A 17,717-nucleotide genomic window follows, 5' to 3' on the forward strand; every position below is an offset into this window, starting at 1 on the left:
AGAGTCTTGGATGTATAACCTACGGCCTACACCCTGCGGCCATGCAACCAAAACTGTAGGTCCTACCCACAACCACCGCAGCATATCAAAACCATGGTGGCTTATAACTTCACTGCGGCCATGCACCTACGACTCTAGGTCGTGCACATAACCACTGCACCACATCACACCCATGCTGACTTATAACTTCAGTGCTTATAACTTCAGTCTTGGGTGCAAAGACTCTAGGTCCTGGCCACAACCACTGCAGCATATCACACCTTTTGTGGCTTATAACTGCAGTACTTACAACTTTGGTCTTGGGTGCATGACCTTTGGCCATGCACCAAAGACTCTAGGTCCTGGACACAACCAGTGCAGTATATGAAATCCATGTTAGCTTATAACTTCAGGGCTAATAACTTTGGTTTTGTGTCCACGGCCTTCGGCTATGCATCGAAGACTGTAGGTCCTGGCCAAAACCACTGCAACAAATCACACCCATTGTGGCTTATAACTTTACTACCTAGAATTTTGGTCTTGTGTGCATGGCCCTTGACCATGCACCCAAGACTCTAGGTCCTGGACACAACCACCGCAGTATATGAAACCCATGGTGGCGTATAACGTCAGTGCTTATAACTTTGGTCTTTGGTGCATGGCCTTCGGCCATGCACCCAAGACTCTAGGCCCTCCCCACAACCACCTGATCAATGTTTAATACTACGGGTGTATCCATTGCTGTGATATACTGCGGTGGTTGTGGCCAGGGCCTAGAGTCTTGGATGTATGGCCATAGATATTCGAATCTATGGGTGCGCAGTATATAACACCCATGGTGGCTTATAACTCCAGTGATTATAACTTTGTTCTTGGGTGCATGGCCTCTGGCCATGCACCCAAGACTCTAGGTCCTGGCCACAACCACCACAGCATATCACACCCATTGTGGCTTATGACTTCACTATGTATAAATTTGATCTTGGGTGCATGGCCTTTGGCCATGCACCGAAGACTCTAGGCCCTCCCCACAACCACATGATCGATATTTGATACTACGCGTGTATCTATTGCTGTGATATGCTGCGGTGGTTGTGGCCAGGGCCTAGAGTCTTGGGAGTATGGCCTATGGCCTACGGCCATGCACCCAAGACTCTAAGCCCTGGCCACAACCACTGCAGCATATCACACCCATGGCGACATATAAGTCAGTACCACATCCATAGAAACAAAAACGTTAACTACGGCATGTACTCAAGTTTAATATTTGCTAACACCACGCGTGTCCTTAGAACAGTTTCAACTTGTCTGCGCACAGCACGGACGGAAGTACTATCCTTATGAGACCCCTCATTTTCAGTAATTACAAACATCACGGACAGGGCGGGCATGGCGAATACATCATTAGCATCTGCCGCCTAAACAAATACAGTATTTCACCCATCTCTTACTCTCTGAACCTCTGCAAGCACTCTGACACACCAAAACACTCCCCGAAACAGCCTTTTGCCTCTGGTCGGCGCCGCACTGTCGGCGGATCCAAGATGCCGGGCGCATCCAAAGAATCTGACGCACATCACGCCTCACTCCAGCCAATCAGAGGACACGTTGCGTGTCCATGGTCATGACGCGAGCCCCTTAGCCAATCGGTATCTTGTCCACGGAGCAAACAGGGAAGTGTGCGCGGAGCGGACATAGAAATCACTATTTTTTTCAGACATACTTTTTGGTCGTTTTAAAGAAAACTACTGGACGGATTGGCACCAAATTTACAAAAGCACGCTTTCAGGACGAAGCTCCTGCTCCTACCGCACATTCGGTGAAAATCCGTCCAGCGGTTTGGGCTGTAGACATGCGCAAAGTTTTTCCCCCATTCAGTTTATGGGAAAAAAAGAAAAGACGTTTTGGGACCCCCCCTGTAACTATTCCCCCCGTGGACCAAACATCACCAAAATTTGCAGTGGCCCATACACTTTTTTTGCAGAGTTTGGTGTGGATTCGTCCAGGGGGAGCAGAGTTATAAGCCACCCAAAAAGTAATATATATATAGATATATTTATATCACAAACAGAATTGGCAAATTATATAGCAATAGAGTGTGCCCCTTCAAAAAATGTTGCTTCCTGGCAGTGTATAACTATGCACCCACATACTGCCATATCGAACAGCAGAATCTGTAGCAACATATGAATTTATATCAGTTCTCTGTGATTACATTGACCACAGTTAGTTTGTGGCCTTCTTGTTTGACTCTCGTAAATCGACTTTGTAAATTTTATTTCAACGGACGGGTTCCCCCAACCTCCCCTACCCCTGCCACTACCTGACCCCTTCCCCAAAATACCCCTTACAAGAGTCAGTAGTTTTCCGATCCTAACTCTGAGGCATCTTGCCCCCTTATTGTGTTTCTGTGACTAGAATTGTGTTGTTTTTTCTTTTGTGAGCACTGTGTGCTCTGTCCTTGCCCAATATTTCTTCCATTGTCTGGTCCTTCCCCTTGTCCCACCCCCTACCCCCATTGGCTATCTGTTCCTCAGCTTGAGCGAGGACCTAGTCCTGCACTCGCTCCTTGCCACTTTCCGATCGTGTCTCCGAGGTGAGGCATCATTGCATCCTGCCCCCTTATTGTGTGTGAATAGAGTTGTGCTGTGTTTTCTTTTGTGAGCGCTCTGCCCTCTGTCCTTGCCCAGTGTTTTTTCCATTGTCTGCGCCCTCCCCTTGTCCCGACCCCTCCCCCAATTGGCTATCCAAACCTCAGCTTGAGCGAGGACCTAGACGTGCGCTCGCTCCTCGACACTTTCCAATCGTGGCTCCAAGGTGAGGCATCCATTGCACCCTGTCCCCTTATTGTGTTTCTGTGACTAGAATTGTGTTGTTTTTTATTTTCTGAGCGATGTGTGCTGTGTCCTTGCCCAGTGTTTCTTCTGTTGTCTGCTCCCTCCCCTTGTCCTGCCCACCCCCCCCACTGGCTATCCATTCTGCAGCTTGAGCAAGGACCTAGCTCTCTGCTCGCTCTTCGCCACATTCCAATCGTGGTTCCGAGATGAGGAACCCATTGCATCCTGCCCTCTTATTGTGTTTCTGTGACTAGAATTGTGTTGGTTTTTCTTTTGCGAGTGGTGTGCATTCTGTCCTTGCCCAGTGTTTCTTCCATTATCTGCTCCTCCCCTTGTGCCGCGCCCTCCCTATTAGGACTTTGGCCTACTTATGTGATTCCCTCAGGCCAGCCCACTGCCTGTTGCAGGCCCCTGCGGCGAAGCACCCAGAGGCAAAGGATGGCTCCCACAGAAGCAGCTCCTGATGTGTCTGGCAGTGTCAGATGGGTAAGCAAGAATCCTGCTGCCGTCAACCTGCAGGGACAAATCAGAAAAGTTAAATCTGGGTGTGTTGTATTGTGCTGGGTTAAAGACAACTTAGCCTTTTTCCCCCTTCTCGGAAAGTTGAATCTGGGAGTGTTGTATTGTGTTGTGCTAAAAAAAAAACATAACCTTTTTCCCCTTTCTAGGAAAGTTGAATCTGGGTGTTTTGAATTTCGGTAACTACTCTCCCACCTAGACCCCCCAAGGTATGCCATTCTTTGTTGTGAGTTACCTGTACCCCTCCTGTGTCTTCCTTGTTGTGACCCCGGCCACCCCTCCGCCCCATCTGCAAATTCTGAGTTGGATGGCACAGGACTTTGCGTCTCTCTCTCTCTTCTCTCTTGCCCTTCTCTTCCTTCACTTCTTCGCACCACCTATGGTGTTTTCTGTTTCTCCCATCATCTATAACTGCTACTCCATCCCCTACTCTATCCTTCTCACTAAGTCTGCAAAGAAGAAGTTCAAGAGGGACATCCTGGTCGCCAACCCGGGCCTCCCTATCGCTGATACCATCAGTGCTTCCTCCAGACAGACTCTCACTGACATCCTCTTTGTCGTTCCCTCTCCAGACCTATGGACTCCTCATACGGTCTCTGTTCTCCCTCCATTTTCCTCCTATCCCATTAATAGTGGCACTAGATCGGAGGTCCTCTTTGCCACCTTCGACTCCTCCAAGACCAGCATTAATGTCTATTTTAATGGTACCGTCTTGGTCAGGGTCTTGAGCCCAATCTCCTCCTTTTTGACAGGCGTTTCTCGGATCTTATCAACTTCCTCCCTTCTCCTGCTACTCCTTCTGCCACCTCTCTGGCACCCTCCTCTTCTTCCTCTGCCCACCCTCAGGCCCCTCTGCTACCTCTGCAGGGCATACCTCAAGCCTGCACCCTCCACAGAACTCTTTCAAATGTGGCAACCTGCTCCACATCTCTACTCTCAACTCTCGCTCTGCTGTCAAACACTCTTCTGACATCTGTAACCTCCTTGAAGAACTTGACCTAGATGTCTTTGCTCTCACCAAGACATGCTTCACGGTCGGTTCTGTCATGTGCTTTGACACTCTCCTCCCTGAGGGCTACAAGATCCTCTCCGAACCCAGAACCAACCGTCCTGGAGGTGGAGTAACCCTGATCTTTTCGGAGTGGGTCCCTGTCTTTGTCAACCGTTTCGCAGGCATATTCTTCATTTGAATGCTTGGTCTACAGGCAGTCTATCTCTTATGGCCTCACTCTAACTGTGGCCACCATCTATAGGCCACTATCTTCCTCTCTCAATGGGCTGACCTCTCATCTTCCCTCCTTGTCCCTACGTCTCAACGTCTCCTAATTGGAGACTTCAACCTCTGAATGTTTCCATTCCCTCCTCAGGGCTCTTCATGAATCTCTGCGACACTTTCTCTCTCTCTATTCTATCCTCTGGTCTGACACACTCTGCTGGACACACCTTGGATGTCCTCATCTCTTCTGACATGCCCCTCTCTAACACTTTCACCATTCCTCTCTCTTGGACTTAACACTTCCTGCTCTCCTTCCACCTGACACTCATTGTCCCCCTGGTAAAGCCTACTGCAGCACCACCACTAACCTTCTCGGTCATCTGGCCCATGAAGCGTGTGTCAGTGGAGGCCTTTGCTACTACTTTCTCTCCCCCTCACACTCCTGTGGCTGACTCACACTCTGACACAGCCCTCTTTTTTTTAAAATGTGTATTAGGTTTGTACAATAAACCTTTACAAAATATATTCCAATTTAACAGAAATACATTACCAATTAAGACAGATAAAATACAATTAGAATTGCATACATATAAAATTCATAAAGCATGACAAAGTTGATTAAACGTAAAACATGACAAAGTTCAATAAAACAGCAAAAATTATCCAAATAGAGCATATAAAGTACAATCATCTTACAATTACGTTAAAACATTACATTATTCCTGCAATGTAAGTGGTCCTAAAGGGCCAGCCGTAGATGAAGTCATGGCTTTGGCCAACTTTTTTTTTTTAAAAAAAGTAACCACATAAACACCTTATATTGCAACATAAACATGATTCCTAGAGGCCTATTTTGATTTATCTTAATTCATCATCATCATCATCTTAATTCCTCATAGGTGAAAGAACTAGATCACAACAGCTAATGCTAAGCCATAAAAATAACCAAATTCAGCTTACAGACATAATGGAACATCACAACATATTGCACTGGTCCATATAATACATAAATATAACAGTCTTCTATTTATTATATTTAGCTATATGGATTTTTTTTCATCGATTATAACCAATAATCGTGTCAGCGTTATTACCACTGCTTGACTGTTCCCCCACATACATCTTATTCATAGGCTTTCTCAAGAAAGCTCAGATTTTGTTACCAAGTATTTATCAAATATCATAAAATGCTTTTCTTTAAATTGTGTACAATATATAGTCTAATGTTTTATGGTTTCAAGCTCTTTTGTTCCAGTGCAAAAACAACAACAACCATTTTTACTGTCTACTTCCTCAATATTGGAGACGCTCTTTTGTTGATAGTTGATTAAGCTTAAAGTGCATGTAGAGCATTCTTGCCTTGTTGCATGGAAATTTGAATATGTATGGTGCTCTATGCTCTCATTTCCTAAGAAATTTGACATATTCATAGTAGGACTTGTACCCCATGTTATTTTCTGTTAACATGCACCAATGATATTCTTGATGTTTCCGCTTAGAACTGGGGAGTCGTGCACTTAAATCTTTCAAGGTCACATTTATCTCTAATACAATTGTATTTCTTCTTTTGACAAATATGACCATAGAAGGTGGATTATGATTAAGTGCCATTTGATCTAAGTCCTCACACATTGAATTTCTCTCTGGATTTCTAATTTTAGCATAGCTGGTCATCATATGCCATTGCCTATTTGATGAGAGTTGTAATAATCCCAGTTTATGACAAAGTATTGAGTTTGGTAAAGATGAGACTAATGCCAGGGTGTATTTCCACATCTTACCTTGCAAAGTGTCAATAAGAATGTCAATGTCCATTAAGCATATGTCCAAACCATACAGTATTATAGGCTCCAAAGTAAAATTTGATCAGAGGAAGAAGTGAGAATTTGCAATATTTGCAGAATGTTAGCTTCATTTGACACATCAAAGGTTTAATTTTAGTGTTCAAAGTGTCTTTCCACATTGCTATAGAATTTATATCCGTGAGGGTATAGCCCAAATACCGAAGGATAGTGCTCGCTCAATTGGTACGTCATCAATTGCCCAAGTGAATCTACTTATTTTTCGTTTCCTATTTGCAAAAATTACAATATACAATTTGGATGGATTCGCATGCAGATTAAACTTGTTTGCAAATGATGCAAACAAATTCAATTTATTTTGCAGGCCGAAAGGCGCCCTGTCGAACAGGATTAAAACATCCAGAAACGCGATCCAACAATTTGATTGGGAAAATATTGGGTTGGTGCCATAAATTATCCAAGTCACACATGTAAAGATTAAACAGGACTGCAGCTACATTGCAGTCCTGTTTAACACCAATATCAGTAGGAATAGGGTCAGTGAGGACCCTTAAGCCTAACCCTATAATTTGTGTTGGTATGAAGCATAGCAATAATGACCACTAGATGCACGGGAATGCCCAAGGTGAGCATTTTCGTCCATAAATGGTCCATAATAACACTATCGAAAGCAGCCGTCATATCGAGTGCGACCATATAAACTGGGCCGGAGTTAGATTGTTTGGTTTGTTGTAGTATGTGGGCTATAATTGTTACGTTGAGTGGGCAACCCTCATCTTTGCAAAATCACACCTGATAACTTGAAAGTAAGTCGTGGAGGAAAATGTATTTTTGTAGGTCTTCAAGAATAAGTAGAGAAAACACTTTGGAAGAAGCATCCATTAGGGCTATTGGCCAAAAGTGTTCCGGGTCATTGGGTTTACCCTTCTTGTATATTGGAATAAGAATGGCGGAAAGCCATGACAGTGGAATCGTTCTGGATTGAAAAATATGGTCAGATTTTAATTTAAGAATACTGGCCCAAAGCTCCGGATAAGCTTTTAAAACACAGGGCGGAATTCCATCTAGACCAGATGATTTGGAACCTTTGACCTTTGAGATTGCCCATATTCTTTCATTATAAAACCATTGAGAGACCCCGGGGGTCACTACGAGGTTGGAGCTAATGTAAAAATTATGCCAGTAAGGGATTAACGGCACCGCATATGGCTCCAGGTTATTCTGACTCAACAACCCGGTATTAGCGCCACCGCTGATAGCGTGCCCCCCCATACCGGCATGCGCGCGGGCATGCAGCCCTTGGGCCCAGCAATAGCGGTAAGGTGCTAACAGGAGGACTTCACAAGTCAGGTGGACATGCCAATACCGTCATCATGAAGGCGGCAATGAGGGATACCGGGATGCCGGCAATACGGGCATCGCAAACCACCCGCAAACAGCAATGTGCTGTGTTCCCAACTGCCACAGGTGCACACAAACAGCACAGGTGTGGCAATGGAGTCTGGTCCAGCACAAACGGAGCACACCCACACACCACACCCCTTACCCCACCAAAATGATTCCACTTCTAGTAGCAATAATGGGGCTGGAGGACATGCTTGCATTGCTACACCAGTAACAACAACAGACACCATAGAGGAGACGGAGGAGGAGCAGGAGTGTGAGACAGGGCCAGCAAGCCCCACCAGTGCAGCCAGTGGTACCACACAGGCAGCCCCCAATCCCTTGCCTCAGAGCCAGGGCATTCAATCTAACCCCTGAGCAGATCCACACCCTGTACCGTCTGGACCGGGACACCATCACCACCATTGTGGACATGATACACAATGACATTGTCAGCCTGATTGAAATAAGCACCGCCATCCCACCGCTACTGAAGGTAGTGTCTGTGTTCCATTTCCTGGCCACAGGCACCTACCAGCACACAGTGGGGCACATGCATGGCATTTCACAGCCCTAATTTTCTCGCATACTGATCCAAGTTCTGGATGCCCTCATGAAGCACGCAAGGCACTACATATCCCTACCACGGACTGCTCAGGAGATCTTTGACACAAAAGTTGGCTTCCATGCACTGGCAGGTATGCCAAATTGTATTGGTGCACTTGACTGCACCCATGTGGAATTGGTGGTCCCGCATGCCACGGAGGTGGTGTACCGCAATCGTAAGCTATATCACTCCATCAATGTACAGATAGTATGTGACTCTAGCAAGATCATCACATATTGTTGTGCCCGATTTCCCGGATCAACTCATGACACAATGGTCCTGCGGAACTCCACGCTACATGGAGCGGCATGCAGGACGACCTGCCTGGCTGCTTGGTAAGTCGCATGACAGGCACATGGCAGTGTAATGGGGAGAGAGATGCACACACCACCATGGCGTCATTGTTGTGGCGACAGCACAAAGTCCACATCGCAAAACACTGTGCCCCAAAGCATCCCAAACTGAACATAACTACCAATCCCCATAGCAATGATGGAAGCTACACACCAATTAGAGCATGCATAACTTACAACCAGCCCACATCCCACAACATGTCCACCACCCATCGTCAGACCTCATCCTCCGTAACACAATCCAGCAACATGCTGTGAGTATGCACAATGTAAATGTCCGCAGCAATTCACAACACAGAACAAGCATCCATGAGAGTGCACAAATCAATTCCACCAAGGGACCAAGGGTATACACTGCTTGTCACAGGGCCTCCAGCACAGTAGCGCTGCATGTCACCATGGGAAAAATAAGCACTGAATGACAAATAATGTGAAGACTTCTTCCAATGCTGCCAGTAACAAAAATATACTAATCACTACACATCACAAACTGATAACAAACACAGCAGAATACATCCACAGTGCATGCCGAACATCACGGAAGTGTACACCCTGTATCAACTGGAAGACGCAACCCACGCCATAAGAGCATGGCACAGCACACATTGTGGCAAGGTAAAATGTGTGCATACAACCAGGGACATGTGCATGTGAACAACAAAAATCTGCAGCATGTTTGATAAGTACAGATGCACATCAGGAATTGACTTACACATACCTTATTTTGCACCCATGCAGGTGACAGTGGATATCCCTTGAAGACGTGGCTCCTCACCCCTGTCCAGAACCCGCAAAACAGGCACGAAGAGGGCTACAATCGTTCCCATACCTGTACCCGTGTGGTCATAGAGCAGACATTTGGCCTGTTGAAGGCACGTTTTCGCTGTCTTAGCCTGGTGGGGCACTCCTGTACAGGCATGAGAAGGTGGCCAAGATCATCATGGCATGTGTCATGCTGCACAACATGTGCATCTGACGGAACATGCCTCTGCCCCCTGACATTGAACAGCAACCACCAGGTGAGGATGAAGAAGATGAAGAAGATAGGTTTGTACATCATCCCAGTGGCGATGCACATGAGGGACGTGCTGTACGCCAGTCAGTGATAGGCCAATACTTCTAGGACACATGGGTGCAGAGGGTCCCATGAATGTGGGACTGAGGGCACTGCGTGTAGTGGTACATGGACACTATGCACTGTAAACCAATAAATGAGACATACACAATAAGGAATGTCCAGTCAAGTATTTTTCAGGTACACAATGGGTATATTTAACAACTCCCCCACAACAACCCCCTCCCCCTTCCCCCTCCTCCCACAACTCCCCCACACATGGCGTGCAATGTTATGCCACTCCAGTCTGCATAGGTGTCCACATGCGGGCTGAGCCTGCAACTAATGACCTGTGTCTGACTCTGGGGGTGGCATGTTGGAGTAGCGCATTGATGCGCACAGACCTGCGCAGGCAGCTTGTCTGTGTTGAGCGTGAGGAAGACCCCGTGGGCGCATGCTCAACTGTTGGGGCAGGACGCAGAGCCTCCATGGCATCCGCAATCCTGCCAAGGACCTGCCGCACTGCCGACAGCTCCTCACAGATCTTCTGTGTGCTCGCCTCTATAGCCCCTTTCAAGACTGCAGTGTTGTCTCTGGCCTCCCTCCTCATCACATCACCATCAGTGACATATTGCTTCAGTAGGCCGGTCAACTCCTGCTGGCGTGCCTCCATCTGTGTCATCCTGAACTCCCCGTCCCGGACCCCTGTGGAGATGGATGGCTGGTGTGGCAAGGGGACCATATCGGGTGTGTCCTGAGTGGGGCTCCAGGCCTCTGCTCCAGCCTCTGCTCCCGACTGGACATGAGACGTGCCATTGGGTGTGCTGATGGGTGTGTATTGTTGTTCTTGGGTGGGGCTGGGTATACCAAGGAATTCCAAGGAGCATGAGTCCTCCTCAGGGACCACCTCACCTTGTGGATGGACCTAATCGCCATTCTGTGGCGCAGTGGCAGCTGCCTCCCCAACAGAACTGGTGGCTGCAGACAGGGTCCCATCTGCCACTAGCTCTACAGATGCGGATACCACAGGTGTTGGAATTTGTGCAGTAGTGGATGAGCGATGACACCCCTGTTCCATGCCATCCATTGGTGCCTTTCGCCTCTGTTGCTGATCTGCCTTGCCAGTCCCCTTGGAGGTAGGAGGCCTGTTGGTTTCTTCCCTGGACTTGGCCCTCTTGGTAGGTGTGCTGGCCTGTGCTGCAGAGTCCTCTGCATTACTGTTGGTATTTCAGCCTGTGGGGGACCATAAGAGGGACGACATCAGTGTTGGTTGTACATGCATCATGCATACAATGGTATTAGTGCAGTTGTACACATTTGATGACTTGCTGTCCTACTCTTGTGGCATACAGGTTATCTGCCATTTGTTGGGGTTGCTCAGGCATAAATTGTGAGGTGGTGTCTGCTGTGAGACATGCCTTTGTGTTGTGGACGGCGTGCATTGTGACACATGCCGTTTCCCTGTCTGTGGTGAGTGTCAGGTATGGCATAGGCATGCTGCATGCATGTGGATGTGTAAGTGCCGGGGACGGCATCTAGGCAGGGATGTGTCCATGTGTGTATAATGGCCCATGCATTGCCTCATGGCACGGTCACATTGGTGGACTATAGTCATACTTTGCAATACAGTGTTTTCTTAGGACACTCACCTCCGTCTGCCAATGATGTGGCTCCATGTTCCATTTCTCCAACACCTTCTATGGACTCCATACCTATTATGCTTGCGCAGGTTTCTTCCCAGCGGCTCAGTTTGATTGGTGAGTTTGAGCCACCGCCAGTAGCCAGGCCCTGGCTCCGGTTGGCTGACAAGATGGCTCTGAGGCGCAGGTCATCCCAACGTTTTCTCACGTCCTTTTCTGTGCGGGGGTGGTGCCAACTGTACTCACTTTCTGGGCCACTAGCTCCCATATCTCCTTCTTTTTTAGCTGTGCTGCTCTTTTCAGGTCTGTCGCAAATACCACCTCTACATTCTCAGCAAGAGTGGCATGGTGCTGGTGGTGGTTGATGTTCTGCTGTTGGATTGAGGCTCCGGGTCCTTTGTCTCGAGGATGGCAATGGATTGTGTTTTTCAAGATGGCCGCCATGCCATTTTCCGTTCCCGGCGTGATGACGTTACTTCCGGTTCCGGTATTAGCGGGTCTGTTATTAGCGGGCCCGTTAGTAGCAGGCCCGCTAATGCCGGACCCGTTAATGCCGGGCCTCTTATTTAGAGGTGGACGGAGGTGGAAGGGCTGTTAACGCTTTCTATGATGCCGCTAAGGGATGTTTTAGGGACTTTAGCGACAAGCCGGTAATGTTGTTACCGGCATGCCGCTACGTGCGTTCAGGCATACTCGGAATCAGCCACTGTTAGCAGTGTCATTTCTACCCGGAACCGGTATTGCCTCCATGCCGGTAAAAATGGACCCCCTATGTCTTCACTGTCCCTTCCCATTAGATGACAGTCCTTTTTTTCCTCTAAGTCCACCAAATAGGTCAGTGCCGAAAGACTGCTTGGACCCTCTTCAGTATTTTGTGAAGCAGGGACATTAGAGTGAGGTTAACTTAATGGAGCATTAAACCTTGCAACTTGGGCATCAATCAGGGCTCTCACATCAGTCTCAATTATTTTAATTTTTTCTGAATTATTATCTACAGTTTGTGATAAGGAATTGCTGATGCCATCAGTATTCCATTCAACTTTGGGGTCTCTACTGGCTCCGACATCAGCATAAGATTTAGATTAGGTACCTGTGTGGGGGGCAAAATCTATTGTTTGTGTTTAGAGACCAGCTTTCCATCCTTTTTTCATGCAGTCGTAAGTACTAGAAGTGTTCCATATGTGAAAAATAACCCTCTAGTTTATTTAATTTCCCAAGAATGTCTGCTAATGATAATTTCATATCACGAATTTCCCAATGAGTTTGTTCGTGTCCTTTGTCAAGCAGATTCCAAATACGCGTAAGTACAGGGAAAGAGTAATTATCATTCGCACTATTGTCAAAACTTTGCAGAGGAGAAGCAGGAAAGCCATAAGCCATAATTATTATTATTATTATTATTATTATTATTATTATTATTAGGGGCATTATCTGCAAAAGAAAAGTGTGATCCCAAATCCTTCTCCATATCTCCCTGATCACTTGTTTTACGTTTAAGTGTTTGTTTGTTATCACATGTGTGGGGCAACTAGAGAAAGGCAAGTCGCCATCAAACTCAGGCCTTAAATCACTTGGTAATAACATTGAGTTTGTATTTCTTGGGTTCTTATTAAATAAGAATAAGTTCTCTACACCCCTCCTTCTTTGAGAAACAGGTGTTGAAGGTCTAAGTGATAGTCTTATACGTTTACCCAACTCTGCCTCAATAGCAGCGGCCAACATAGAAATATCTGAAATGCGGTTTCTGAAAAGCTCTTCTGAGTTACTATTGATGGCAGAGTTGTTAGCAAACGTTAAACCATTAGGTAGGGTCGGATCGTCGTTAATATTAACATCAACATTGTTTATTTCATGCAGTGTGTAGGTTATGGGTATGTTGGCAGCAAGCCCACAATTATACACTATTGCCGACACAACCTTGGGCAGTGAATTCTTGCTTAATAGGGCTACTTCATGACCTAAAAGCCAGGAGGAAACTAAGCTGCTTTCGCTAATGAGCAGGGGCAGCTGGACAGAGTCAACTTGAGTCAGAGTTTGAGTTGTTGAGTTAGAACTCATCAGAGCTGACTCGGAGCACACTTGTAGCATTCTCCCACTTTGCAGCCCATCAACCATCGTACTAGTTACCATTCAATCTAAGTGTAGGCGTGTAATGAGCGCAACAACTCTCTGTGTTTGCATTGGCCACACGATTAACATATATTATTTTTTAATACAATTACAAGGAAAAATACTCGTTCACGAATCGTAGATACCCCGCTTCCAATACACTTTCATATGTTCGATGCCTATATAAAAAATAAAATAAAATAAAACAAGGGTTGCCTTTAATGCGTAGAACTTTCACTGAAAAAAAAAAATCAAATTACAAAAAAACGAGAGAACAAAAGAGAATAACATCTGTTAGCATGCAAAATGAGGTAAATGACTAGCGCCTCACCTAACAAACTGCCACAGCCGCTAAGGCCATCGCACAAGAATACCCGCAGGAGGTTTACACCCCTGGGAGCCTTGGCGAGCTCGGCTACATTAAAAAAAAGGTGGCATATCTCGTTAATACACTAGCTCTTCGTATAAAGTGGAGAGCGGTAGGGCAAACCTTGGAACAAATATCCACAGCATATTACACGGCCACAGTAGTGGCCGTGTAGTTATGGTTAAGTTGCTGTTTCCATAGGAAGAGCACTTTTTGGGCAGCTTATAACTTCGCTCCCCCTGGACGAATCCTCAGCAGACTTGGCAAATAAAGTATATGGGCCACTCTGGATATTTTTGCAAAGTTTGGTGAGGATTCGTCCAGGGGGAGCGAAGTTATAAGCCGCCCAAAAAGTGCTCTTCCTATGGAAACAGTCGTCTAGGGGGGGAAAAGTTATAGGGGGGGTCCCAAAACATCTTTTTTTCCCATAGAGTGAATGGGGGAAAAACATTGTGCACGCCTACAGCCCAAACCGCTGGATGGATTTTCACCAAATTTGCGGCAGCAGCTTGGTCCAAAAAGGGTGCTTTTGTAAATTTGCTGCCAATCCATCCAGTAGTTTTCTTTAAAATGTCCAAAAAGTAGGTGTAAAAAAATTAGTCATATCTATGTCCACTCCGCGGTCACACTTCCCTGTTCGCTCCGCGGACAAGATACCAATTGGCTAAGGGGCTGGCATCATGACTGCGGACACGCAACGTCTCTGTCGATTGGCTGCAGTGAGACGTGTTCTGCGTCAGATTGTTTGGATGCGCCCGACATCTTGGATCCGCCAACAGCGCAGCGGCGACCAGCGGCAACATGCTATTTTGAAACCTATTTTGCTGTGTCATAGTGCTTGGGGAGGTTCACACAGTAAGAGATGGGTGAAAAACTGTATTTGTTCAGGCGGTACATGTTGATGTATTCTCTATGCACGCCTTCTTTGAATTTTTGTACGTACAGAAAATGAGGGTTTTAATAGGGGTAGTATTTCAGTCCGTGCTGCGCACAGGCACCTTGAAACTGTTCTGAGGACACGTGTGGTGTTAGCGAACATTGAAATTGAGTACATGGCGTTATTACTTTATTTTTTCCTATGGTTGTGCTATTGATTAGTACACCGCCATGGGTGTGACATGCTGCGGTGGTTGTGGCCAGGGCCTTGAGTCTTGGATGCATGGCTGAGTCTTGGATGCATGGCCATAGGCCGTAGGCCGAAGGCCATACTTCCAAGACTCTAGGCCCTGGCCACAACCACCACAGCATGTCACACCTATGGATACACCTGTAGTATTGATTATCGATTAGATGGTTGTGGGGAGTGTGTACAGTCTTGGGTGCATGGCCAATGGCAATGCACCCAAGAACAAAGTTATACGCACTGGAGGTATACGCCACTGCACACCCATACATTGTAATATCTATGGACATACAGGTAGGAGTCTACCCTATGGCCAGAACCACTGAAGCATACCACAACTATTGATACACCCCTACTACCGCACATCACTCAGGTGGTTGTGGGGAGGATCTGCAGTCTTTGGTGCATGGCCAAAGGCCATGCACCCGAGGAAAAACTTGTCAACTCTAAAGTTATAAGCCAACATGGATTTTACATAGTGCGGTGGTTGTAGCCAGGAAGTAGTTTTGGGTGCATGGCTGCAGGTTGTAGGCCATACACCGAAGAGTGTAGAGCCTGCCCACAAGCAGTGCAGGATATTACATTCATACATCACACCCATACATATGATTATGTATCTGGTAGGTGTGGCCAGGGCCTAGAGTCCTGTGTACAAATTAAGTGCATGCTACAGCTATAATGTATTGTATGGGTGTGTCACTCATGTATAAGCGACCATGGGGGAAATATGCTGCGGTGTTTGTGCCCAGGGCCTAGAGTCTTGGGTGCATGGCTGTAGGCCGTAGGCCATACTTCCAAGACTCTAGGCCCTGGGCGCAACCACTGCAGCATATTACAGAAATGGATACACCTGTCGGTCTTCTTATGGGTCAAATGGTTGTGGAGAGTGTGTACAGTCTTGGCTGCATGGCCGAAGGCCATGCACCCAAGAACAAAGTTATAAGCACTGCAGCTATAAGCCACTTTACACCCATACATTGAAATATGTATGGACATACATCAAAGAGTTTAGGCCCTGGCCACACCCGCTGCAACATATCACAGCTATAGATACACCTGTACTATTGCACATCACTCAGGTGGTTTTGGGGAGGCCCTGCAGTCATGGGTGGTGAAATTAGAAGCCACAATGGTTGTGCTATGCTTTGCTGGTTCTGGCCAGGACCCAGAGTCTTGCGTGCATGGCCAAAGGCCATGCACCCAAGACCGACCTCATAAGCAGTGAGGTTATAAGTGAACATGGGCGTGGTGCGGTGCAGTGGTTGTGTGCACGTTCTAGTGCCTTGCCTGCATGGCTGCAGACCATGCAACCAAAACTTAACTTAGAAGTAGTCGAATTAGAAGCACCATGGTTTTCATATACAGCAATGGTTGTGGGTAGGACCTATAGTCTGGGTTGCTTGGCCGTAGGGTGTAGGTGGTAGGTTATACATCAAACATGCTAGGCCCAGCCTACAGCCACTGCACCATATTACTGCCATAGATTAGCTGTGTAGATTTGTATATGTATGAAATGACTGTAATTATACTTACTGTTTAATTTGTTCAGAATCCATATATGTTTTACATGACTGTAGTACTTGGTGGAACTATCCCTTTTCAATGTCTGTGATAAAACAAAACAGCATGTTAGTGTTTGCATTTTATGAAGACTTATTACATTGTATAATCAACAGTTTAGCTTTTTTTTACCCTCATATTTAGCTTACAAACTATTGTACTGTGCATTTTGCTCAGTTTCTGTGTTTGTTTTTTTAAATCCTTGGGTCTGGGGGAAAAAAATCCTTGTCGAATTAAAAAAAAACTTTATTTGCTATGCTACAAAGTACTTCTTTGCTTCCTTTGAGTGTTTCCTTGCTCTTTCTGATTAATGTTATGTTTGTTGCCTTGTTGCTGATTTTTAACAGCAGTTAGATACCTGTTGGCATTTGTTGTTATGGTTCCGTGGTATTTATTTATCTGTGTCGTTGTTATACACTTTTGGGCAGTTAGATACCTGTTGGCGTATTCTAACTGTTTGTAGGCTTTCACTTCATTTTTTGGTAATGTTGAAGTACACATTAGTCATAAAATTTTGGCTTAATTGGCTTAGATTAAATACGCATTTGTAAGATTAGCTGGCAATCTCTGCTTTAGAGTAATGGTGCTATCATTACATTCCACCCATCCACATTTCTTTTTACTGTATGCAGTGTAGTGACCTGCATTGGTTGTACCTCCTGCATGGTAGATTATACCTACTGTTCTAAAGGTTTTCTTTCCAAGTGACACTTGACCGTGTGTGAATCCAGTCAGCTTGCAATTGTTTTTCATACCATCTGCATTATAACGTAGCAGCATAAATATTATGTACTTACTATGAGTTTGTATCAGTAAGGTGGAGCGATTGTCTGAATTGCACATAGTACATAATCTGCCATGGTTTGCATTCTGTACAAGTTGCTGAAATGGAATGGATTCACAATTAGGTATGGATACATACACAAATTGCTCATTTGGGATTTTTTTTCCTGTATCACATTGCTACAGAGAGTGCATGTGTGTTTCCACATATATGAAATCTGGAATATTTCATTTATAGGTATTCTTCTGTTTTCTAGTACTTGTAGTAAGTACAATAGAAATTCTTGTGGATCTTCTTGTGCGTTTATCGTGAATCGCACTATTCCAGTACAGTAGTCCAATTCCTGTTTTATTCCGTGAACACTGTACGTGTTGTCAGGATTGT

The sequence above is a fragment of the Ambystoma mexicanum genome, chromosome 1q (assembly GCF_040938575.1).
Source record: "Ambystoma mexicanum isolate Mex_15411 chromosome 1q, UKY_AmexF1_1, whole genome shotgun sequence".
Classification (NCBI taxonomy): Eukaryota; Metazoa; Chordata; class Amphibia; order Caudata; family Ambystomatidae; genus Ambystoma; species Ambystoma mexicanum.